This window comes from Neofelis nebulosa, chromosome 2 (assembly GCF_028018385.1).
Source record: "Neofelis nebulosa isolate mNeoNeb1 chromosome 2, mNeoNeb1.pri, whole genome shotgun sequence".
Lineage (NCBI taxonomy): Eukaryota > Metazoa > Chordata > Mammalia > Carnivora > Felidae > Neofelis > Neofelis nebulosa.
In genome coordinates, this window is record NC_080783.1 from 8,973,580 (window position 1) to 8,999,804 (window position 26,225).

The 26,225-nt window shown below is 43.4% G+C and overlaps 1 long non-coding RNA gene across 1 annotated transcript in view; it reads left to right on the forward strand.

The window, feature by feature from the left end:
• Positions 1–4,988: 4,988 nt before the first annotated feature.
• The window catches only part of LOC131496379 (uncharacterized), a 28,547-nt gene continuing 7,310 nt past the window's right edge, over positions 4,989–26,225 (forward strand). Inside the window, exon 1 of the long non-coding RNA XR_009254470.1 lies at positions 4,989–5,324. This is a non-coding gene — a long non-coding RNA (uncharacterized LOC131496379). The remainder of the gene's footprint in view (positions 5,325–26,225) is intronic.

A 26,225-nucleotide genomic window follows, 5' to 3' on the forward strand; every position in this document is an offset into this window, starting at 1 on the left:
TGAAGGCCTGAATAGAACTTGAGACTGACTTAACCCGAAGCAAGAAAGGCCTTCTTCCGACAGACAGGCTTTGAACTTGAATGGCAACATGGTTCTTCTCTGGGTTTTCAGACTGCCAATGCACCTTGCAGAGTTTGGACTTGCCAGCCTCCATAGTTGCATAGGAATGCCTTAAACTCTCTCCCTCTCTCTCTGTCTTTCTTGATTCTATTGGCTCTGTTTCTCTGGAGAACCCCAATATATCAGGTCCCTGGCCTTGGCAGCACGAAGAACTGATGGAAAGTTTAAATTCTATTCTCTTCCCTCTGTGGCCTCAATATCGTATTTTAAGGAAGAGCTCTCCCTTTACCAAGGGGAGGTGTGAAGCAGAAAGGTATCTTGGTCAAGCCTTTAAGAGTGAGTAGGAGACGCTTCTCCTATTGACCGAATAGTGCTTGGCACAGGGTGTATCCAGTCTATAGTCAGCAAAAAAAAAGGCCTCTCTAGAAGCACCGTGTCACAGAGGCAAGGTTCCTGCCACACTTTCAGCGACATTTTTCACCATCACATCCACAGAGCCACAGTTTCACAAATATCTTATCCTTATAACTGTCTAATTAGAGGCACTGTGTTAGTCTCCCATTGCTGCTGTAACAAATTACCACACATTTAGCAGTTTTTACCAACCCCAAGTTACTGTATAATCTTTTGGTCAGAAGTCCTAGCTGGGCTCAGTTTAGGGTGTCACAAGACCAAAATTAAGGTGTCAGCTAGCTGCATTCTTTAAAAAATTTTTATTTTAGAGAAAGAGAGAGAGAGTGCGAGTGGGGAAAGCAGCAGAGGGAGAGAGAGAGAGAGAGAGAGAGAGAGAGAGAGAATCTTAAGCAGGCTCCACACTCAGCATGGGGTCTGACACTGGGCTCGATCCCATGACCCTGGGATTATGTCCTGAGCCGAAATCAAGAGTTGGATGCTCAACGGACTGAGCCACACAGGTTCCCCCTCACCTACCTGCATTCTTATTGGGAGGCTCTGTAAAGAATCTGCTCTAAGCTCATTCAGTGTGTAGGCAGAACGCAGATCCTTGTGGTTGCAGGACTGAGGGTCTCATGTTCCCATTGGCTGTCAGCTGGAGGTGCTTCTCAGCTTCCAGAGCCCACCTGCCATTTCTGGACTTGTACCTCATCCCTCCATCTTCAAAGCCAACAATGGTGTAGCAGGTTTTCCTGCTTCTCTCTGCCTTCCTCTTCTGACTTTAAGGGCTTGCGTGATTGTGTTGGGTCCTCCTGGATAATGCAAGATAACCTCCCTATTTTAAGGGCAGCTAATTAGTAGCCTTAATTACATCTTCAAAGTCTCTCTTTTACTCTGTAAAATAACATAACCATAGATACAACACCAGAGAGAGAAGGTCATGGGAGCCAAAATTCCTGCAAGGACCATAGAGATTGGTTTTCCCAGACTAAAGGATCAGCCTGGTTCAAAAGTATGTTCAGATCTCATTTCTTGGGAGACAGAAAATTGCTTTCAATGTCCAGTTTTTCCCACTTGGAGGGATCAAGGATGATAGTTATCACCGTTACCCAGGCACTATTTATCAGGCAGTGGGGATACAGCAGAGAATGCAACAAGGGAAGCACCCATCACGGGGGCATAACTGAGCAAACCTATGACAATTATACGAGGACTCCAAGATACCATTGGGACAGTGTTACGGTATGTCTCAACCTACTATCAAGACATTACAACAGGATTTCAAATAAAAAATTAACTGAGGGGCGCCTGGGTGGCGCAGTCGGTTAAGCGTCCGACTTCAGCCAGGTCACGATCTCGCGGTCCGTGAGTTCGAGCCCCGCGTCGGGCTCTGGGCTGATGGCTCGGAGCCTGGAGCCTGTTTCCGATTCTGTGTCTCCCTCTCTCTCTGCCCCTCCCCCGTTCATGCTCTGTCTCTCTCTGTCCCAAAAATAAATTAAAAAAAAAAAAAAAAAAAAACGTTGGAAAAAAAAAATTAACTGAGACAAAGTGCAGGAAATGGTGTGCACTCTAAGAAAGCTGCAGGAGGAAACTCCCATGAGGAGCTGCGTGGAGATCTGGCTTGAAGGAAGACTCGGAGGAGGCAGAAGAAGAGGTCCCAGGGTCTTCCATTCAGGGAAGCAAGGGTCAGGTAGGATACAGTAATGAGACAGCCGAGAAGGAGAATGGAGGGAAGAAAGTGGTGGACACAGAGTCAATGATGTAGGAGACAGAAGCATAAGGACAGAAAACCATGAGGCAAGAGGAATATTCCAATTCTAAAGGAAATTGCTATGAATATTCTTTAAGTCAAGTTTTCAGATGTTTTGGTAATATCAGTAGCCTCCAGCCATCAGAGGCGGGTGAGGGCTCAGAGCAGACCTACAATGCAACCTTGCTTTCCCCAGCAGAGGCTGTGGAAGTTTCCAGCTTCTTACAGCTTCTTCCCCACATGCCTGGCCTCTCCCTTCTCTGCTGGACAGATGTCTCTGCACTCTGGATGGTCTGTAGGCAGAGGACTTGGGAGTTCCCAGCAGTTACTGTCCCCAGGAACACCCCCACCAGCTCTCCGGGGCCAGTGCTGAATCATGGGTGACAATTTCTCAGAGTTCCCTGCAGGAAGGAGCCCCAGATGTCCTCTCCCTCAGGACCAGGCCACTTGCTGGAGTCTCTCCCTCCTCCATCTCACTCTCTCCATCACATTTGTGTCTTAGTCCGTGTCATAAGTAAATCACCTGTCCCCAGGTCCTTGCCCTTGTCCTGTGTGGGGGAGTCAAACCCTCACCTCTCCCTATGTTAGGTTGTTTGGTTGGGGCTCTTTAACAAAGAGATTGACAAGAGGAAAACAGTTGATTAACTTGTGTAGCACACACCATGTGGGGAAAATCTCTATACAAAATAACCCAAAGCTGTGGCTAGAACCTGCTTTATTAGCATCTTCAACAAAGAACAAAAATCTGCAGAGAAATAACTAGACAAAGGAAAGCAGTTTTAGGCTCCCAAGGGGACTTTCTGTGGGAAGGGAAATATATGGAGGTCATGGATGGGGAAAGGTTTGTTTGCAGATTCCTCTAGTGCGGATAAGTCTATCTCCAGTATAAGCAGAATTCATATCTGGCCTTTAGGCCAAAAAGGGGAGGGTGGAAAAAGCTTTTTGTGGTTGCAACTTCTTAATTTCTTTGGCTTAAGATAAATTTTATGTTAAAGAGGTCTATTGGGGGTGACACAGCTGGTTTCTTTCACCTGCTTCTGGGGAAACCTGAGCTAGCAGCGGGGCCATGGGTCTCCTACTCCCCCCAAAACCTCTTGTATTGTAAGCGGATCTTAGAATCAATCCAGAGCAGGTCACAGAAGTTCAGGGAGGGGGTCCTATAGACCAGTTCTATGACTTCGACTTTTACTCTGAGCAAGGTAGGAACGCTTGGAGGGTTTTAAGCAAAGGGGTGGTAAAGACTCCCACCTTACAGGACCATTCTGTAGCTCCAGGCAGAGATGTTAAGTAGGCAGCACACATTCAAAAAGCCTCAGCTGGGAGAGCCTGCTAGGTGATAGGCTTTGAGAATCCTCAGCTCTGAGATGGTACCTGAAGCTGTGAGGCCAGGTAAGATCTTGGAGAAATGAGCATAATTAGGAAAAGGATGAAGTCCAAGGATTGAACCCTGGGGCATGTTCTCATTTATGGGGAGGAACCAGCAAGAGACTGGGGAAAAGCACCTGGTGAGGTAGGAGGAAATCCAGGAAAGGGTCAATTCCTAGAAGTCAGGCACAAAACTCATTACGCTATGGCCAGGGACTGATTTTGTTCAACAGTGCCAGGAGTTTGAGTTAGAGTAAAAATTCAGCAACATGGGGCACCTGCGTGGCTCAGTAGGTTGAATGTCTGACTCTTGATTTTGGCTCAGGTCATGATCCCAGGGTTATGGGATCGAGTGCTGCATGGAACTCTGTGCTGACAGCATGGAGTCTGCTTGAGATTCTCAGTCTCTCTCTCTGCCCCTCCCCAACTCATGCCCTCTCTCTCACTCACTCTCTGTCTCTTTCAAAAAAAAAAAAAAATCAGCAACACAGTTTGCTCCTGACCTTGAAAAGTGCAGTGCTGGTGAGTGGTGAGGTGGGAGCCTTCCTGCACTGGCTCAAGAGAGAAGGGAGGACAGGACTTAGAGAGAGTGAATAGAAACCTTTTTTTGGAGCATTTTGCTGTAAAGGCATGACGAGAAATGGGGCAGCAGTTGGAGGGGTGATGGGACAGAAAAAAGGCATTTTTAGAAGGGGAGAAACAGTTACGTTTTGATGCTGCTGGAAGAGACCCATCAAGTAAAAGACCTGATGATGCTATAGGTGGAGGGTAGAATTGCTGCATTGAGGATTTAAGAAGGAATGGGCTTCACTGCGCAAGTAGGAGGTGTGACTTAGCCAAGGACATAATTATCGAATTATTGGTGGTAACTTTATAGGCAACGTAATAGAATATTACAAATGACAGCCCCGTTGTAAACACTATAACAACATGTCAAAAAGAAACAAAAAGTATAGATCAGAGTACCTCCCTCTACAGATGACTCCGCTCTGTTGGGATGATTTTGCACATGCAAATTTATGTCACGGCTCATGTATTGCCTCCTTTTTTTAAAAAATGAAATTTATTGTCAAATTGGTTTCTATACAACACACAGTGCTCATCCCAACAGGTGCCCTCCTCCATGCCCATCACCCACTTTCCCCTCCCTCCCACCCCCCTCCATCAACCCTTTATTCTCAGTTTTTAAGAGTCTCGAGAGGGAGGGAGGCAAACCATAAGAGACTCAAGTATTGCCTCCTTAAGGAAGCCTTCCCAACCCCCACAGCCTATCAAATCACCCTGTCTTATTTTCCTCAGAGCCTTGCTCACCTGCTGAAAATAGCTTGTTAATCAATCGACCAGTCGATCAACCAATCAATTAATTCTTTGATCTCCTCCTCCTAGAACATGTGCTCTGCAAGGGTTATGACCTTGACTGTTTAGTTTGCTCCTGTATTCCAAAACATAGTGGTTGGCCAATGGTATACAGGCAGACCAACTCTCCAGAAAAAAATTCCAAACACCCAAAAACAACAAAACCCTGATTTGTAGCATTTGCTGATTCCTGTGTGTAAACATTCCTCTCATGGCCACTTTCAAGCTACTGACATGACGTCAGTGAATGAAGAGCTGGAAAGACAGGAGCAGGATGGGCTCTCATGAACCGGTTCAAGCCAGCTGCGTGATACTTGGCACAAGAGCCATGCTCAGTAAATAATGCTTGAGTGAAAGAATAAATGAATTATCATTAGCTTGAGCCATTATTCCATTAAAGGTAAGCCTCTCGATATTCCCAGAAGGTTTATACTTTTCCTGTTGTCTTTTAGTTCTTTGTGTCTGCTCTTTTTCTTGCCTAGGCATTCTGTATGTCTCCCTAACTGCCTTGCTGAAAACCTTCCATGATGCTGCTCATACCAAACTTTTACTGAGGGTTTAAGGCAGTGGAGGGCGAGGTCTGTCAGGTCCCAACCCTGGGAGCATCTTCCTATTTGTCTCCCTGCCCAGGGCTCCAGCTTGCAGGGTCAATGCCATATTCCTTCATTTTCCTCTCTATCAGCTGCTTCTGTAGAAACTAAGTGTTTGCCTCCAAGCCATCTCTTTTTGGTTCCACCAAACTTAAGCTTGGAGACCATCTTTCTGTAGCCCCAAATTCACTGATGTGTCCCTTCACCACAAAGGACATCTCTCTATTTGGCACCTTCCAGCATCTTTGAGCATTGTGTCGCAGCAAGAGAAACTCTGCAGTTCTTTTTTTTATAATGGGTGGGGTTAAATTTGTCAGCAGGACTGCTCTCGCTCCTCCTCCCCCGTCCTCAACAACTTTACCCATCTCAGAAGGCAAAGATGACTTCAATGAGGGCATTTTCTTCTTCACTGTGAAAGTCTTTTCTTACAAGAAGAAACAGTCTAAATGGGGAGAGACACTCATAAAAGCTGTCCCTGGGGAATCACACTGAACTGGTTCTACAGCCTTGACTGCAGTGTTTGATGGTGTCTCTGGGGAGGGGCAGAGAGAGAGGGAGAGAGAGAATCCCAAGCAGTCTCCCCTCTCAGCATGGAGCCCAACTTGGGGCTTGATCTCACGACCACGAGATCAAGACCTTGGCCAAAATTAAGAGTTGGATGCTTAACCAACTGAGCCACCCAGGCGCCCCCACACCAAGCACCCCCAAAGATGAACTTTTGAGTCCTCTTCTTGAGTGAAAACTCATCTGAGCAGGGCTGTGAAATGGTCATTTCTCTGGTCCCACCAGGATTTCCCTTTGGTTGTGTCCCAGGTTAGCGAATTCTCTTCGTGGGTCCTATGCAGATACTGTCCTGCACTGTTCTGCCCTGTGTAGCTGCTTCCTGATACTGGAGACTCTGTCACTCGTTGGCAGGAGTGCTTGAGACTTGGTTTGAGGCTCCAAATGAAATCAAACTGTTTTTCAACTGTGATGAAGAGTGTTTTGCTCCAAGGCTGTCTGCAAAATGACCTGTTGCCCATTATTTGTAAATTTGGGAATGATTCTTTTCTTTCCTTGTTGCATGGTTCTCTACCTCTCTTTAGCATTCTTTGCTAGCTGCCTTTGCATTTTCCCATTTTGTTAATTGTTCACCGGGGCTGCGGTGTGAAGGGATTTATAAATGTGTTCCTTTCTTGTGATGAGTTTTCATTATACAACAATATTAAAGTCATTCAACTTCCTACATGACTCTTAAGCCTCTTCTCTAAGGTTAGCAGAATTTCTGTTTTATCACGTTATAGCAAGTTATTAAAACCCTCTGACAACTTTGTGAGCTGATTAAACATTCTTCAACTTTTCATTTCTACTCCAAACAACAATTAAAATAAAAATAGTGACAAAAAATAGTTACTATTTATTACTTACCACAGGCCAAGAATTCTGCTCTTTCCATGTTTTTTTTTAATTTAATTCTCAGAAAAACCCTAGACTTATTCTTATTTTAATATAAGGAAACAAACATAGAAAAGAATGTGCCCTAGGTCACTGAAAGTAAATGACAATTCTAGAAATCAAATCCAGGGCTGGCTGACTCCAAAGTCCTTGCTGGTAACCTTTCCACTAAATTTTGAGATCTGTCTCTTCTAAGGCCAGTTGGAACCAAATAGTTTTCTGGGCTGAAGCAACAATGACAAAAGCCACAGTCACCTTCGTGGTGATGAAATTAACTCAAGGGCTGCGGCCCTTGGGTGGCTTAGTTGGTTAAGCATCCAACCAACTTAGTTGGTTAAGCATCCAGCTCAGGTCATGATCTCGCCGTTCGTGAGTTTGAACCCCACATTGGGCTCTCTGCTGTCAGCGCAGGGCCTGCTTTGGATCCTTTGTCTCCCTCTCTCTCTCCTCCTCCCCCCGTGCTCTCTCTCTCTCTCTCTCAAAAATAAACAATAAAAAAAAAAGAAATTAACTCAAGGACTAAGCCCTGCTCAATGGATGGAGGACATCTATCTTTAGATCTTTTGTGCTATAACAACTTGTATTTCGTTGATCAGTGCCTATTGAGGTTGCTTCTTTAAAGATTACTTACAAGAAGGGTGCCTGGGTGGCTCAGATGGCTGAGCGTCCAACTTCAGCTCAGGTCATGATCTTGCGGTCCGTGAGTTCGAGCCCTGTGTTGGGCTCTGTGCTGACAGCTCAGAGCTTGGAGCCTGCTTTAGACTCTATGTCTCCCTCTCTCTCTGCTCCTCCCCCACTCATGCTCTATCTCTCTCTGTCTCTCAGAAATAAACCTTAACAAAAAATTAAGTTATTTACATGAAAGCCGAGAAATACCCAGCAATATGGAAGGTATTTGTTGTCCTCCATTAGGTGGTCCAAGATGACTAATGTTAGAGAAATGGACGTTGGATCCACCATGATGATGATGATAATGATGGTGGTGGCGGTGATTTTTTTGGTCTAGGTTTATTTCTTGACTCCATTACCAAAGTGTCAGATCTTGGATTTTCTTAGATGTTCTAGTTCCTCTGGAAGGTACAAAGAGCTATCTTTCCTGATTACATTCAGTTTATAATTGAAAGATCTTTTTCTAAAATCAAACCATATTCCAGATGCATCTTCTTCTTTGGGAACTTGGTAGAAATACAAATTTTTGGCCCCACCCCTGCTCTCCTAGGAGCTCTCAACCACTGCCATGGCTTCAATGACTGTCAAATGTCTGTAGCCCAGACCTGCTTTCTGAGTTCTCAACCCAGTATATCTACCTTCCCAAATGACATCTCTACTTGGATATATCACCAACACCTCAAACTCAGCATCTTCATAAACATTTACGTTTCACCTTAAATGTCATCTTCTCATTGGACTTTGTTTGCTTTGGACTGATAACTCCTGCACTTTATTACAATTCCTTGTTTAAACTGCCTTCTCTGCCTCACCAGAGTTTGACGAGGGCAGGGATTGGATCTGTCTAGAGATGGCTCAGTTGTGAACACAGCGAATATTTGTTGAATGAATGAATGAAGGTTCTTGTATACTCTATACCAGGGTTATGGACTGAATTGAAGGACATTGGTAGGACATTGAAGACCTAGCCCCCAATATGACTGTGTTTGGAGACAGGGTGCAAAGGAGGCAATAAAGGTTAAATGAAGTCATAAAGGGGGGCTTAAATTTGATAGGGCTGGTGGCCTTTTAAGAATAGGAAGAGATACTAGAGATCTCCCTCTCTCTTTATCTCCACATCTGTACACACGAAAGGCCATGTAAGGACACAGTGAGAAGGTGGCCATCTGTAATGCCAGGAAAAGAGCTCTCACCAGAAACCAAATTTGCTGGCACCTTGCTCATGGACTTCCAGCTTCCGAGACTGTGAGAAAATAAATATCTGTTGTCTAAGCCACCTAGTTGATGGTATTTCGTTACGGCAGTCTGAGGAGTCTAACACACCAGGGATTGACAAACTATGGCCCATGTACCAAATCCAGCCCACTGCCTATTTTGAAAGTTTTATCGAAACACAGCCACATGATTCGTTTTGTGTTGTCTGTAACTGCTTTTGTGCTACAGTGACTGAGTAGTTTCCGCAGAGAGCTTCCGGTCCTGTGAAGTCTGAAATATTTACTATCTAGTCCTTTATAGAACAGGTTTGCTCCAGGCCGACCCTAATGTGTCTCTACAAAGGCCAGGCAGACACTCTTCTGCATCTGGGATGCACACTGAGCCCTCTGGGATGCCAGCCTCGCCCAGTGGGACTTCACATGGTCCCACAGCTGGCATAAACATCCCTGAGACAAAGACAATGTTACAGGGGAAAAAGCCACCTATGGGCTTGGCTCAGAATTTATATAAACAAGCTTTGGCATTTGTATGAACAAAGGAGGAGGGAAATGCTCACAGCCAGGGGCCCTGGTTAATGTACACATTCTATTTCCTACATTGTCAAGAAAAATGAAGACATCACTGGTTATTCTTTCAGTGGAGTGCTGGTTATGCACCTTTGGTTCAACTTTTATCCCCCCAGGTATTTTATAACTGTAAGAAGTAGAGGTTAACTGGCAGAGAGCCAATAATACCATAAATGATTCTTGCCGGAAAGTTTTGTAAATGAGTCTTGGCCATTGTAATGCAAATGGCTTCCGTCTGGGACAGTGCAGTTGATTGCCCTCTAGTAGAAAAGATGGCCTCAGATACTTTCTCGCCCAGAAGGATAGTAACCAGTGTCACAGATATTAGTCAATTCTTTCCAGCATTCCTTCGACTTGACTGACATAAATCTCAGTTCTTTGAAATCTCCTTGGAACTAGTTTTCATATCTATTCATTAATTAATGAATTTAATAAAACCATGGGTACATGTTCGTTTTATATTTGCATGAAGTTGTTCCTGATATGTTGACAATTCTAACATAAGTACAACCAATTCACCCCTCCATGGATTCCTCTGAGGTTAGCTGTTCAGGAAAAGCCTCAAGCCATGCAGGGAAGGAAGGTGAGACCCAGTGGCACTTAGCAGGGGACAGGACGATGGAACACTGTGGTTCAAGTTAACCCTCTTCCAAAAGGCCGTAAGGAAAGAATACCGATAACAAACATTTGGAAGAAGTGATGGCATTTGTCCAGTAAAACGTTTAGGATTTATAAAGCATTCTTAATATTTGCGCTGGGGAGAAGTGGGTTAAAGATTTCTTAGTCACTTGGGAGTTTACCTTTCAGGACTTGTGGCCTGAAATTCGTTTGCAGTGTAGGGAGGTTGCTTTCTTCTTCGTAAGGCAGGGAAAACAGGTTGCTCTGGATGCTGTTGCACCTGCTCTAGACACTTGCTTGTCCCTGGCAGATGGTCTGCATGAATATTATTTCCTGGGTCCAGGGCTTCGATGCTGTTTTAGTCACGGCTGTCTGTCTGAGAAGACCCGCCCTGTCCTCTGCATGGGACCCCTCATGAATATACAAAGTGTTTGCTTCCTCCACTGGCTGCATGTTTCACAGAGAGAGCTCCCACTGGTAAGGAGGGCCCTCATCACGTCGCCTCTGATGTGGAGCCCCTTCTCCACCACACAGCATCTCTAGGGCAGTGGTCAGATGCTGTGCATTAGGTCTTGCTAGAAAATACGTGAGATGCTGCAAGGATGAAGCCCCCCCCCCCCCCCCCCGTGATGGTGTCCACTTCATACAACCCGCTTGGCGTCTCCCCTCAGAAGACAGCTGTCTGGTGTGGTTATGCTCACCTTACTACTCCGCCCTTTCTTCTCTGTTCAAGCAACCATCGAGATTCTCCCTGCAGGAAGCACTCAGAGAATCTCTAGGGCAAGCCGGGGGTGGGGGGTGGGGGGTGGGGGGGTTGAGGGGGGTGGGGGGGGTGGAGCTTGCCAGGGGGAGCAGCTAACAGGCTCTGTGCTTTGGTGGAGGCTCCAGGTAGGTTTCCGGAAACCATCTCACTGCCCTGAAACTTCAGATACCTCCTTGCTCACTGTGTGAGTCCTCCGAGGGCAGCTCACTTCAGAGCATTCCAACCTAGGTGGGAAATCCAGAGGCCAGGGATCTCTAAGCCCACTGAAGATTCCAAAAACCTAGAAAAATGGACAGCTTACAAAAGGGTGGGAAAGAGTCAAAGACACAGGGCCTCCCTCACAATTTGAACTAAGACTTCTGTTGAGGTCAGGAAAACCATCTCATGCACCATTTCCTTATATATTTCACTCTTATCCACAAAGACAGCGTGGACCTTCTAACCTTGATTTTGAGCTATTCGGTTAGAGGCTTGAGAAGAGAGTTCTATTTTTCCCTGATCGCCTACATCGTGAATTCAGAGTAAAAAGTACAAGACAGTTAAGCGGACTGTGCAATGGCAAGGTTCGGCCACCAGAGGGAAGTGTAGACTTTCTAGAGACTCTGGAGAGAGGAAAAGGGAACCAGAAGAATACCGCAGGGAGGTGGCATGCAAATTGAAAATTAAGTTTCCCCTGCCCAAAATTAGAATACCCACCCCCCGCCAGTGTAGACTCTCTTTCCTTTCATTCTTCTCTGTACCTCCTGATAAGAACAGTTGCCCCCAAAGTCTGGAGCGGGTTCCTGAACGACCCCTTGACATCAGGTCCCTGATTTGTGAGGTCTTGTGGGGTGGGAGGTTAGGGGGAGGGGAGGTGGCCAAGGGCAACAGCCGGTGGACCAACTAGGTCAAAAGAAAGAACTAGTATCTGTAACTTCCGATATCCCGCCCCACCACTTGAGTCTTCTGTGGGGCCTCGCTTCAGGAGTGGAACTGCTTGGTTATGTACTATTCTAATATAATTTTTTGAGCCACTAAGATGTTTTCCACAACGGCCGTACCACTTTGCGTTTCTTTCTTTCTTTTTTTTTTTTTTAATATATTAAATTTATTGTCAAATTGGTTTCCACACAACAGCCAGTGCTCATCCCAACAGGTGCCCTCTTCAATACCCATCACCCACCCTCCCTTCCCTCCCACCCCCCATCAGCCCTCAGTTTGTTTTCAGTTTTTAAGAGTCTCTTATGCTTTGGCTCTCTCCCACTCCAGCCTCTCTCTCTCTCTCTCTCTTTTTTTTTTCCTTCCCCTCCCCCATGGGTTCCTGTTAAGTTTCTCAGGATCCACATAAGAGTGAAAACATGGTTTCTGTCTTTCTCTGTATGGCTTATTTCACTTAGCATAACACTCTCCAGTTCCATCCATGTTGCTACAAAAGGCCATATTTCATTCTTTCTCATTGCCACGTAGTACTCCATTGTGTATATAAACCACAATTTCTTTATCCATTCATCCGTTGATGGACATTTAGGCTCTTTCCATAATTTGGCTATTGTTGAGAGTGCTGCTATAAACATTGGGGTACAAGTGCCCCTATGCATCAGTACTCCTGGATCCCTTGGGTAAATTCCTAGCAGTGCTACTGCTGGGTCATAGGGTAGGTCTATTTTTAATTTTTTGAGGAACCTCCACAGTGTTTTCCAGAGCGGCTGCACCAGTTTGCATTCCCACCAAGAGTGCAAGAGGGTTCCCGTTCCTCCACATCCTCTCCAGCATCTATAGTCTCCTGATTTGTTTATTTTGGCCACTCTGACTGGCATGAGGTGATATCTCAGTGTGGTTTTGATTTGCATTTCCCTGATGAGGAGCGATGTTGAGCATCTTTTCATGTGCCTGTTGGCCATCAGAGGTCTTCTTTAGAGAAATGTCGATTCATGTTTTCTGCCCATTTCTTCACTGGATTACTTGCTTTTCGGGTGTGGAGTTTGGTGAGCTCTTTATAGATTTTGGATACGAGCCCTTTGTCTGATTTGTCATTTGCAAATATCTTTTCCCATTCCATTGGTTGCCTTTTAGTTTTGTTGATTGTTTCCTTTGCTGTGTAGAAGCTTTTTATCATCATGAGGTCCCAATAGTTCATTTTTGCTTTTAATTCCCTTGCCTTTGGGGATGTGTCAAGTAAGAAATTGCTGCGGCTGAGGTCAGAGAGGTCTTTTCCTATTTTCTCCTCTAGGGTTTTGATGGTTTCCTGTCTTACGTTCAGGTCCTTTATCCATTTTGAGTTTATTTTTGTGAATGGTGTGAGAAAGTGGTCTAGTTTCAACCTTCTGCATGTTGCTGTCCAGTTCTCCCAGCACCATTTGTTAAAAAGACTGTCTTTTTTTTTCCATTGGATATTCTTTCTTGCTTTGTCAAGGATTAGTTGGCCATACTTTTGTGGGTCTAGTTCTGGGGTTTCTAGTCTATTCCATTGCTCTATGTGTCTGTTTTTGTGCCAACACCATGCTGTCTTGATGATTACAGCTTTGTAGTAGAGGCTAAAGTCTGGGATTGTGATGTCTCCTGCTTTGGTCTTCTTCAAAATTACTTTGGCTATTCGGGGCCTTTTGTGGTTCCATATGAATTTTAGGATTGCTAGTTCTAGCTTCGAGAAGAATGCTGGTGCAATTTTGATTGGGATTGCATTGAATGTGTAGATAGCTTTGGGTACTATTGACATTTTGACAATATTTATTCTTCCAACCCATGAGCATGGAATGTTTCTCCATTTCTTTATATCTTCTTCAATTTCCATCATAAGCTTTCTATAGTTTTCAGCATACAGATCTTTTACGTCTTTGGTTAGATTTATTCCTAGGTATTTTATGCGTCTTGGTGCAATTGTGAATGGGATCAGTTTCTTTACTTGTCTTTCTCTTGCTTCATTATTAGTGTGTAAGAATGCAACTGATTTCTGTACATTGATTTTGTATCCTGCAACTTTGCTGAATTCATGTATCAGTTTTAGCAGACTTTTGGTGGAGCCTATCGGATTTTCCATGTATAATATCGTGTCACCTGCAAAAAGTGAAAGCTTAACTTCATCTTTGCCAATTTTGATGCCTTTGATTTCCTTTTGTTGTCTGATTGCTGATGCTAGAACTTCCAACACTATGTTAAACAACAGCGGTGAGAGTGGACATCCCTGTTGTGTTCCTGATCTCAGGGAAAAAGCTCTCAGTTTTTCCCCATTGAGGATGATGTTAGCTGTGGGCTTTTCATAAATGGCTTTTATGATGTTTAAGTATGTTCCTTCTATCCCGACTTTCTCAGGGGTTTTTATTAAGAAAGGTGCTGGATTTTGTCAAATGCTTTTTCTGCATCAATTGACAGGATCATATGGTTCTTATCTTTTCTTTTATTAATGTGATGTATCATGTTGATTGATTTGCAAATGTTGAACCAGCCCTGCATCCCAGGAATGAATCCCACTTGATCATGGTGAATAATTCTTTTTATATGCTGTTGAATTCGATTTGCTAGTATCTTATTGAGAATTTTTGCATCCATATTCATCAGGGATATTGGCCTGTAGTTCTCTTTTTTTACTGGGTCTCTGTCTGGTTTAGGAACCAAAGTAATACTGGCTTCATAGAATGAGTCTGGAAGTTTTCCTTCCCTTTCTATTTCTTGGAATAGCTTGAGAAGGATAGGTATTATCTCTGCTTTAAACGTCTGGTAGAACTCCCCTGGGAAGCCATCTGGTCCTGGACTCTTATTTGTTGGGAGATTTTTGATAACTGATTCAATTTCTTCTCTGGTTATGGGTCTGTTCAAGCTTTCTATTTCCTCCTGATCGAGTTTTGGAAGTGTGTGGGTGTTTAGGAATTTGTCCATTTCTTCCAGGTTGTCCAGTTTGTTGACATATAGTTTTTCATAGTATTCCCTGATAATTGCTTGTATTTCTGAAGGATTGGTTGTAATAATTCCATTTTCATTCATAATTTTATCTATTTGGGTCATCTCCTTTTTCTTTTTGAGAAGCCTAGCTAGAGGTTTATCAATTTTGTTTATTTTTTTCAAAAAACCAACTCTTGGGGCGCCTGGGTGGCTCAGTCAGTTAAGCGTCCCACTTCGGCTCTGGTCATGATCTCATGGTCCGTGAGTTTGAGCCCCGCATCAGGCTCTGTGCTGACAGCTCGGAGCCTGGTGCCTGCTTCAGATTCTGTGTCTCCCTCTCTCTCTGACCCTCCCCCATTCATGCTCTGTCTCTCTGTCTCAAAAATAAATAAACATTAAAAAAAAAATAAAATAAAAACAACTCTTGGTTTCATTGATCTGCTCTACAGTTTTTTTTAGATTCTATATTGTTTATTTCTGCTCTAATCTTTATTATTTCTCTTCTTCTGCTGGGTTTAGGGTGTCTTTGCTGTTCTGCTTCTATTTCCTTTAGGTGTTCTGTTAGATTTTGTATTTGGGATTTTTCTTGTTTCTTGAGATAGGCCTGGATTGCAATGTATTTCCTCTCAGGACTGCCTTTGCTGCATCCCAAAACGTTTGGATTGTTGTATTTTCATTTTTGTTTGTTTCCATATATTTTTTAATTTCTTCTCTAATTGCCTGGTTGACCCATTCATTCTTTAGTAGGGTGTTCTTTAACCTCCATGCTTTTGGAGGTTTTCCAGACTTTTTCCTGTGGTTGATTTCAAGCTTCATAGCATTGTGGTCTGAAAGTATGCATGGTATGATCTCAATTCTTGTATACTTATGAAGGACTGTTTTGTGACCCAGTATGTGATCTATCTTGGAGAATGTTCCGTGTGCACTCGAGAAGAAAGTATATTCTGTTGCTTTGGGATAAAGAGTTCTAAATATATCTGTCAAGTCCATCGGATCCAATGTATCATTCAGGGCCCTTGTTTCTTTATTGACCGTGTGTCTAGATGATCTATCCATTGTTGTAAGTGGGGTGTTAAAGTCCCCTACAATTACCACATTCTTATCAATAAGGTTGCTTATGTTTGTGAGTAATTGTTTTATATATTTGGGGGCTCCTGTATTCGGCACATAGACATTTATAATTGTTAGCTCTTCCTGATGGATCGACCCTGTAATTATTTTATAATGCCCTTCTTCATCTCTTGTTACAGCCTTTAATTTAAAGTCTAGTTTGTCTGATATAAGTATGGCTACTCCAGCTCTGTCTTGACTTCCAGTAGCATGATAAATAGTTCTCCATCCCCTCACTTTCAATCTGAAGGCGTCCTCAGGTCTACAATGAGTCTCTTATAGACCGCAAATAGATGGGTCTTGTTTCTTTATCCATTCTGATACCCTATGTCTCTTGGTTGGCGCATTTAGTCCATTTACGTTCAGTGTTATTATAGAAAGATATGAGTTTAGAGTCATTGTGATGTCCGTAGGTTTCATGCTTGTAGAGATGTCTCTGGTGCTTTGTCTCACAGGATCCCCCTTAGGATCTCTTGTAGGGCTGGTTTAGTGGTGATGAATTCCTTCAGTTTTTGTTTGTTTGGGAAGACCTCTATCTCACCTTCTATTCTAAATGACGGATTTGCTGGATAAAGGATTCTCGGCTGCATATTTTTTTTTCTGTTCATCACACTGAAGATTTCCTGCCATTCCTTTCTGGCCTGCCAAGTTTCAGTAGAGAGATCCGTCACGAGTCTTATCGGTCTCCCTTTATATGTTAGAGCACGTTTATCCCTAGCTGCTTTCAGAATTTTCTCTTTATCCTTGTATTTTGCCAGTTTCATTATGATATGTCGTGCAGATCAATTCAAGTTACGTCTGAAGGGAGTTCCCTGTGCCTCTTGGATTTCAATGCCTTTTTCCTTCCCCAGATCAGGGAAGTTCTCAGCTATGATTTCTTCAAGTACACCTTCAGCACCTTTCCCTCTCTCTTCCTCCTCTGGAATACCGATTATGTGTAGATTATTTCTCTTTAGTGCATCACTTAGTTCTCTAATTTTCCCCTCATACTCCTGGATTTTTTTTATCTCTCTTTTTCTCAGCTTCCTCTTTTTCCATAATTTTATCTTCTAGTTCACCTATTCTCTCCTCTGCCTCTTCAATCCAAGCCGTGGTTGTCTCCATTTTATTTTGCAGCTCATTTATAGCATTTTTTAGCTTCTCCTGGCTGTTCCTCAGTCCCTTGATCTCTGTAGCAAGAGATTCTCTGCTGTCCTCTATACTGTTTTCAACCCCAGCGATTAATTTTATGATTATCATTCTAAATTCACTTTCTGTTATATCATTTAAATCCTTTTTGATCAGTTCATTAGCTGTTGTTATTTCCTGGAAATTCTTTTGAGGGGAATTCTTCCGTTTGGTCATTTTGGATTGTCCCTGGAGTGGTGCGGACCCGCAGGGCACTTCCCTGTGCTGTGGTGTATAACTGGAGTTGGTGGGCGGGGCCGCAGTCCGACCTGATGTCTGCCCCCAGCCCACCGCTGGGGCCACAGTCAGACTGGTGTGTGCCTTCTCTTCCCCTCTCCGAGGGGCGGGATTCACTGTGGGGTGGCGTGGCCCGTCTGGGCTACTCGCACCCTGCCAGACTTGTGGTGATGGGGATCTGGCGTATTAGCTGGGGTGGATCGGCAAGGTGCACGGGGGCGGGAGGGGTAGGCTCAGCTCGCTTTTCCTTCGGAGAACCGCTCCGGGAGGGGCCCTGCGGCACCTGGAGGGAGTCAGACCCGCCACTGCCAGAGGTGTGGATCCACAGAAGCCCAGTGTTGGGTATTTGCATGGTGCAGGCAAGTTCCCTGGCAGGAACCGGTTCCCTTTGGGATTTTGGCTGGGGGATGGGCGGGGGAGATGGCGCTGGCGAGCGCCTTTGTTCCCCGCCAAGCTGCGCTCTGTCATCCCGGGGCTCAACCACTCTCCCTCCCGTTGTCCTCCAGCCCTCCCGTTCTCCGAGCAGAGCTGTTAGCTTATAACCTTCCAGATGTCAAGTCCCGCTCGCTGTCGGAACACAGTCCGTCCGGCCCCTCCGCTTTTGCCAGCCAGACTCGGGGGCTCCGCTTGGCCGGCGAGCCGCCCCTCCGCCCCGGCTCCCTCCCGCCGGTCCGTGGAGCGCGCACCGCCTCGCCGCCCTTCCTCCCCTCTTCCGTGGGCCTCTCGTCTGCGCTTGGCTCCGGAGACGCCGTTCTGCTAATCCTCTGGCGGTTTTCTGGGTTCTTAAGGCAGGTGTGGGTGGAATCTAAGTGATCCGCAGGACGCGCGGTGAGCCCCGCGTCCTCCTACGCCGCCATCTTCCTTCTACCTCTAAACTCCCACTTTGCGTTTCTATCAACAAGTGAGGATTCCATTTTCTCCACATCCTCACCAATACTTGTTATTTTCTGTGTGTGGCTCTTTAAAAAATTTTTTTAGTATAGCCATCCTAGTAGGTATGAAGTGACATCTCATTATGGTTTTGGTTTACATTTGCATAATTATTAATGATGTTGAGCATCTTTTCATGTGTTTATTGATCATTTGGATATCTTCTCTGGAGAAATGTCTACTCATTTGCCTGTTTTGAGTTCTTTGTGCTTTGCTGTTGTCGTGAAGCTTTAGAAGTTCTTTATATATTTTGAATACTAATCCCTTACCAGATATGTGATTTGCAAGTATTTTCCCTCCATTTTGCAGGTCGTCTCTTCATTTTCTTTTTTTCTTTTTTATTCTTTAAAAGTATTCTTTTTTAAATTAAAGTATACTTGACATACAATAGTAAATTAGTTTCAGGAGTGCAACATAGCGGTTTGACATCTTTATACATGATGAAATGCTCACCATGGTAAGAGTAGTTACTGTCACTTTACAAAGTTATTATAATGTTATTGGCTATATTCTCTATGCTATACTTTATATCTTCATGACTTGTTTATTCTATAATGGGAAGTTTGTGTTTCTTAATTCCCTTCATCTGTTTTGCTCGTCCCCACCCTCACCCCCCTCTGGCAACCACCAGTTTGTTTTCTGTATTTATGAGTCTGTTTTTGTTTTGTTTTGCTTGTTCATTTGTTTTGTTTCTTAGGTTCCACATATAAGTGAAATCATCTTATACTTGTCTTTCTCTGTCTGACTTATTTTAATCAATGTAATACCCTCCAGGTCCATCCATGTTGTTGCAAATGGCAAGATTTCCTTCTTTTTTGTGATAATTTTTTCTATTTATTTTGAGAGAGAGAGAGAGACAGACAGACAGACAGACAGAAAGTGAGTGGCAGAGGAGCAGAGAGAGGGAGACACAGAATCCGAAGCAGATTCCAGGCTCTGAGCTGTCAGCATACAGCCTGACATGGGGCTTAAACCCATGAACCATGAGATCATGACCTGAGCGGAAGTCAGATGCTTAACGGACTGAGCCACCCAGGTGCCCCTTGATTTCCTTCTTTTTTATGGCTGAGTAATATACCATTGAATATATTCCATTGTATATACACCACATCTTCTTTATCCGTTCATCTATTGGTGGACAGTTAGGTTGCTTCCATATCTTGGCTGTTGCAAATAAGGCCTCAGTGACATAATGGTGCATATATCTTCTTGAACTAATGCTCTTGTTTTCTTCGTGTAAATACCCAGAAGTGGAATTGCTGGATCATATGGTAGTTCTATTTTTAATTCTTTGAGGAACCTCTATATTCCAGAGTGGCTGCTCCAGTTTGCATTCCCACCAACAGTGCAAGAGGGTTCCTTTTTCTCCACAACCTTACCAACACTTGTTATTTCTTGTCTTTTTGATACTGACCATTCTAACAGGTGTGAGGTGATATCTTGTTGTGATTTTGATTTGCTTTTCCTTGATGATTAGTGATTTTGAGCATCTTTTCATGTGTCTATTGACCATCTATATGTTTTCTTTGGGAAAAGGTCTATTCAGGTCCTCTGCCCATTTTTAAATTGGATTTTTTTTTGGTGTTGAGTTGTATGAGCTCTTTATATATTTTGGACATTAACCTCTTATTGGATATATAATTTGCAAATACCTTCTCCCATTCAGCAGTTTGCGTTTTCATTTTATTGATGGTTTCCCTCACTGTGCTAAAGCTTTTTAGTTTGATGTAGTCCTGATTGTTTATTTTTGCTTTTGTTGACCCTACCTGAGGCGACAAACCCAAAAAAATATATTGCTAAGGCTGATGTCCAAGAGTTTACTGCCTATGTTCTTTTTAGGAGTTTTACGGTTTTAGGTCTTACATTTAGGTTGTTAATTCATTTTGGGTTTATTTTTGCATATGGTGTAAGAAAGTGGTCCAGTTTCATTCTTTTCCATGTAGCTATCCAGTTTTCCCAACACCGTTTATTGAAGAGATTCCCTTTTCCCATTGTATATTCTTGCCTCTTTTGCCATAGGTTAACTGATCATATATGTGTGGGTTTGTTTCTGAGGTCTCTGTTCTGTTCCACTGATCTATGTGTTTCTTTTTGTGCCAGTACCATGCTGCTTTGGTTACTCTAGCTTTGTAGGATAGTTTGAAATCTGGCGGTGTGATTCTTCTAGTTTTCTTCTTCTTTTTCAAGATTGCTTTAGCTATTTGGGGTCTTTTGCAGTTCTATATAAATTTTAATATTATTTGTTCTAGTTATGTGAAAAATGTTGTTGGTATTTTGATAAGGATTACAAGTGTCTGTAGATTGCATTGAGTAGTATGGACATTTTAACAATAATAATTCTTCCAATCCATGATCATAGCGTATATTTCCATTTATTTGTATCATCTTCAATTTCTTTCTTCAGTGTTTTATACTTTTCAGAGTATAGGTCTTTCGCCTTGGTTAAATTTATTCCTAGTTATTTTACTCTTTTTTGATGTAATTTTAAATGGGACTGTTTTCTTATATTCTCCTTGTGTTTGTTATAGTATATAGAAACACAACAGATTTCTCTATATTCATTTTGTATCCGGCAACTTTACTGAATTCATTAATACTAATAGTTTTTGATGGGGTTTTATATATATATATATAGCATGTCTTCTGCAAATAGTGACAGTTTTACTTCTTCTGTACCAATTTGAATGCATTTTATTTACTTTTCTTGTATTGTTGCTTTGGCTAGGACTTCCAGTACTATGTTGGATAAAAGTGGTGAGAGTGACATCCTTGTCTTTGTCCTGATCTTAGAGGAAATACTTTTAGTTTTGTACTGTTGAGTATGATGTTAGCTGTGGGTTTGTATTTTCACTTTCTTGATAATTTACTTTCATGAACAAAAGTTCTTAATTTTGATGAAGTCCAATTTATCTATTTTTTCTATTCTTGCCCATGCTTTTGGTGTCATATCCATGAAATAATTGCCAAACCCAGTGCTATGAAGACGTTCCCCAATTTTTTCTTCTAAGAGTTTTAATGTTGGGCCTTTGATCTATTTTGAGTTAATTTTTGTATGTGGGGATTTTGTGCATGTGGATATCCAGTTTTCCTGGCATCTTTTGCTGAAAAGGCTATCTTTTCATTATTTTTTTTTCAAAAATTTTTTAATGTTTTATTTTTTGAGAGACAGAGAGAGACAGAGCATTAATGGGGGAGGGGTTGAGAGAGAGGGGGAGACACAGAATCCAAAGCAGGCTCCAGGCTCTGAGCTGTCAGCTCAGAGCCCAATGCAGGGCTCGAACCCACAAACATGAGATCATGACCTGAGCCGAAGTCAGATGCTCAACCAACTGAGCCGCCCAGGAGCCCCTATCTTTTTGTTATTGAATGGTCATGGCACCCTTGTTGAAAATCAACTGACCATATGTATGAAGGTTTATTTCTGGTCTCTCTAGTCTATTTTACTTGTCCACATGTCTGTACTTATGCCAGTGCCATACTGTTTCAATTACTGTAGCTTTGCATTGCTAGCTTTGAACTTCATTCTTTTTCAAGACTGTTTTAGCTATTCAAAGCTATGAAAAAGGCTTTTGGAATTTTTGTAAGAATTGTGATAAATCTATAGACTGCTTTGGGTAGTGTTGACATCATAAAATGTTAAGTCTCCCAATCCATGAACATGGGATTTCTTTCCATTTATTTAAGTCTTCATTAATTTCTTTCAGCAATGTTTTATAGTTTTTAGGAAGTCTTTCACTTCCTTAGAGTTATGTTTAAGTACTTACTTCTTTTAGATGATTTTACTTCCTTAACTTTTTTTTTTAACTGTTGAAGGATAACTCTCAGCTGTGGGTCAGCCTGAAGAAAAAGCTTAAGGTCTTTTCAGGTCTTCTCTGAGCCTGCATCTGTCCATGGGCAGATGTGCAGTGGCCTTCTAAACTCCCCTGTATATGGTTGCTTTTGAATGTCTGAATCTTAAATGTCTGGCTTCCAAAAGGGAAGTAAGGGAGAAAAAACCCAAACAAAAAACCAGATGCAGCTCCTTAAGTCCCCAGGAAGCCACCCCAACCAGTGGGGCTGCAATAATGGCTGCTTCTGTGCTGATACCTCAGCAATGAGAAGCTGTCATCAACAATCAGAACACAGAACCCTAATATTTGGAGGACCAGTTCCTTATCGGCCACCCTGGCTGCAACAAGCTACCCTAGGAATGTGAGCACAGCTGCCTGCTACTGGGCTTGGGGCTCAGGGATAGGCCGCTGCTGTAGGCTGAAATATATAAGCTAAATATATAGGCTACAGGCTGATATTGACCAAAGTTAGCCACACTTTCTTGGTCAAGCTTTCTCCTGGAAGCTGCAAACATTCAAATAGACTGCAAAGTTCCAAAGTAGTGACTTCTGACAGTTTCTGCTAGGACAGTTGTTGTCTGAGTGGAGAGACAGATTTCTGGCACTTCCTATTTTGCTATCTTTCCTGACATCCCCTCCCATTGTCAAGTCCCATAGTAAATTTGAGGAACCAGAATGAAATCTCCCCTCATTTTTAGGTTAGTCTCCCAAGGAAATTATAACCCCAAAGGTCCCTCTGGCTGATATCCTGGTTCTGCTCAGACTCAGCTGCAGAGGACTGGGTGCAGTCCAGATTCTCGCCGCTCTGGCTGCAACAGCCTGTGCTCTTTGGGAAATGTGGTTCTTAGCCCTACTAATCCAGGTGCATCAACCCGTGGTCTCTTACGTGTCCCGCATTTCCAAATTCCAAGAGGCAAGAGGGTTACCAGAACTAAGAAGAATATTACAAGTCTGGTTCCAACCCACAAAAGAAAAAAAACCCCACAGAAGTTAATTTGTAGTCAAGCCAACAATGTGAGAATTCCCTGATTCCAGGACCCTTACAGCCACAGACTCTAGCAAAGACTTCCTCTTATCTGAGGTGTGGGGAACAGACAGGTCAAACTATAGAGGGAAGGAAAGTTACCAGTCAGTGTTGAGGGTCCATTGCAGAACTTAATTTTAACTGGGGATAGCTTCTACTTGAAGGCCAATTGTGGCACATAAGTTTCCCAGATCCTGGGGGAAATCGGCCTATTTGAACAACTTCCTTTTTCAGAAAGTGACATTTGTCCTCTTGCCAGTTTTGTAAATTTTCAGTGTTCAGCCCTGTTCCCAAGGCTTCTTGTGATTCCCTTTCCCCATGCAGAATCCACATTGGTTATTTAAAACCTTTTGATTTCTATTTGCCTTATGAGCCCTGTGTTCTGGCACACAATGATGAGTCAGTGTTTGACCTGTCCAGGGAAGCAGTTTCATTTATATAAGGCACATCTCCAAGCAGAGGCTATTGCTATGTATCTTCCTTGGTTTTTGTGGGGATTTGAGGGCATCTTATAATAATACCTTCTATATGCTACAGTTCAAAGCCACTTGAGAGAGAAGAAGTCAGGTAGTTGGAGATCATAACATCAGTTTATTATGCATCAAAACTAGGTTGGATGATATGACTTAGATATGTCACAGCAATGAGTTTCCTCATACTGGGCTCCATGATTAGGGACCTCACTGTAGCCGGGCAGGGCCTACTCTCACAATGCCTACACCTGGGGCACCAGACTAGAGGCCTTCTCTATGCTCCCAGTCTGGCTCCAGAGAGACAGGCAGGAAGAGACCACACTTTATAGCCTGTGCTTTTCCTCCTTACCACTTACCGCTCAGGGGAAGGAAGAGGGTGCAGGGAAGGATGAGGAGTATCATGCTGACTGATGTCCCTCTCCTGGAAAGAGGAGGCGTGGGGAGCTGGAAATGAATGTCCCCAGCCAAATTCCCCAGGCTACTTCCTACTCTGTGCTTCCAATTCTCATTCATAAGAGGAAGCCTGGACCCTTTATTCTGTAGCTATAGTGGCCACTGCTCCTGCTGTTGCCTCCTACCTTGAAATCTGCAGGCCCAGGGAGCCCCCTGCTCTAGATAATAAAGCCCTTGTCTCAGCTTGGACCCATCCCTAAATACAGAACCCTGAGCTGAAGCTGCTCTTGGCAAAGCCTACCAAGATGGTTATTTCAGTGGTCCAGTAAGGACCAACATAACTGCTGGCCCAGGCTTTACACCAGCCTCAAATCTTCCTCTGTTTCTGAATGTTCCAGGCTTTGAATAATCTGGGCTCTCCCTGTGGGGGCAGAAATGTGACAAGCCATGAAAAGACCTCCCGTATGACACACTTCCTTCAAGTTCCAGCAGAGTCTTCAAAGTTCAACCTGCTTCTTATGTTCTGTCCTTGTCTTCTATGTGTGGGTCTGATGCTGTTTCTGAGAGCAGGACATCTTTTTTCTTTCCTATCCTTCATGTCTTGACCACGGGGCCAAAACCTAGTTCTTAAACAGAGTTCTTTTTATTTCATAACCCTTTTTTCTTCACATATTGCATTTTGAGGGTTTTAAAAGTTAGGGCACTCTCTGTTACAAGTTAACAAATACCTTGGCTCACTTTCATAATGGAAAATCTAGCGGCAAGACCCAGGTTTCAGGGTTGGTTGATTCAGTGGCCCAATGATGTCATCCATCATCTGGGTATTTTACATCTTTCTGCTCTGATGCCTCAGCACCAACTTCCACCTAGGGTTGTTGGTTCCTCTGGGGGTGGGGAGGTGTAAGATGGCTACCAGCAGCAACTGGGTAACATGCTGCCTTGTTTAGAGTCACATGGGATGAAAGACTGGCTAGTTTTACATAGAAGCAGTAGGAAAACTTCTAGCAACTCACTGATCCAAACTGACTTAGTCTTGGCCATCCATGAACCAGTGACTAGAAAGGCAGAGGAATGGATTCCTGCCACTGGAATGGAGTGAGGGTCTGGGGCAGAGGAGTTTTGGGGAGCCAATGAGAATGCTCCCTTTCCCTGAGCTGAGTACTCCCAACATAGATATTTCAATCTCCTTAGCATGTAGTTTGTGTTTTGTGTTGATTCTACTGAGATTTCCTCTACCTCAGCCAAGAATCTGATGTATCTCCTATAGCATATGGATCCTCATTGCTTTTTATCTGTCTGCTAATACAGCCACCACATTGCCAGGACTGAAACAAGCAATCAGTTCTCTGTAGTTCACACCATAGCCACCCCTCTCCAATGGGGGCACATGGTTCCTCCAAGGGAGGAGGGAAGATGGGGGTTGAGATAACCTCCACCTTCACTCTTTGAACCTGGTTGGAGTTCCAAAGAATTTAAAGACCAACAGAAGTTGAGATAGTTTATATTGAATGTCCACCCATCCCCAGCTTGATTAGCCCGAAGACCAAAGAGGTGTGTGTTTCTCGATGCGGGGTCTATGGACCACCAAATCGGAGCCACAGTCCCACCAAATCTCTCATATTCTGGTTTTATTTCATGTTCCCCCTTTCATTTTATTTTTGTTCCAATTTATATTTAACTTCTACTTACATATTTTAAGTATTTTGAAGACACTTTAAATGCTTTGCTGAAATGATGGCAGAGTATACATGAAAATAAATCTTTGTGCCCATATTACATTGTCTTACACTTGATCTTAGCCAAAAGGCCAAGAAGTGATCCATATTACGTTGTCTTAATAGCAAGTTAAACATTGTTATTCTTTTTCAAGATTGTCTTGACTAAGCTTGCCTTTTTGCATTTCCATTTATATTTTAAAATCAGTTGGTCAATTTCCACAAAAGTTTTACTTGAAACCAACATTTTATTGAGCTCTCTCTACTCCTCAGTAATCTATTCCAGCAGATTTTCTCTTTGACACAAACATCACAGACAGGGAGGTATGACCAGCATTCCACCCAACGCCCTCCATATAACCAATCCATGAGAGGAAGGCTCTTTCTCTGGGACAGGCCACCACAGAGCAGGCTGGGGTCAGGAGTAGAGCAGGTCCAGCCAGGTTTTATTGGGGCAGCTAACCAGGAACAACACCAGAGGTGTAATGAATTCATGTTTTTACAAAAAGACAAGTATGACACCTCAGTAGTGTCCTTCAGTAGTGACACTCAGAGTTCAAACATAAGAAGGGGATCAGAAAACAGTTAACAAATGCAACAAACCAAAGGCCCCCTTCAGGGTGGTGGTCAAGGACGAGGAGCTAGCCCTGCCCCCCAACCCCGTCCCAATGCACTGACCTGCTGTGTAGTCACTGCAGGAGGTGGAGCCCCA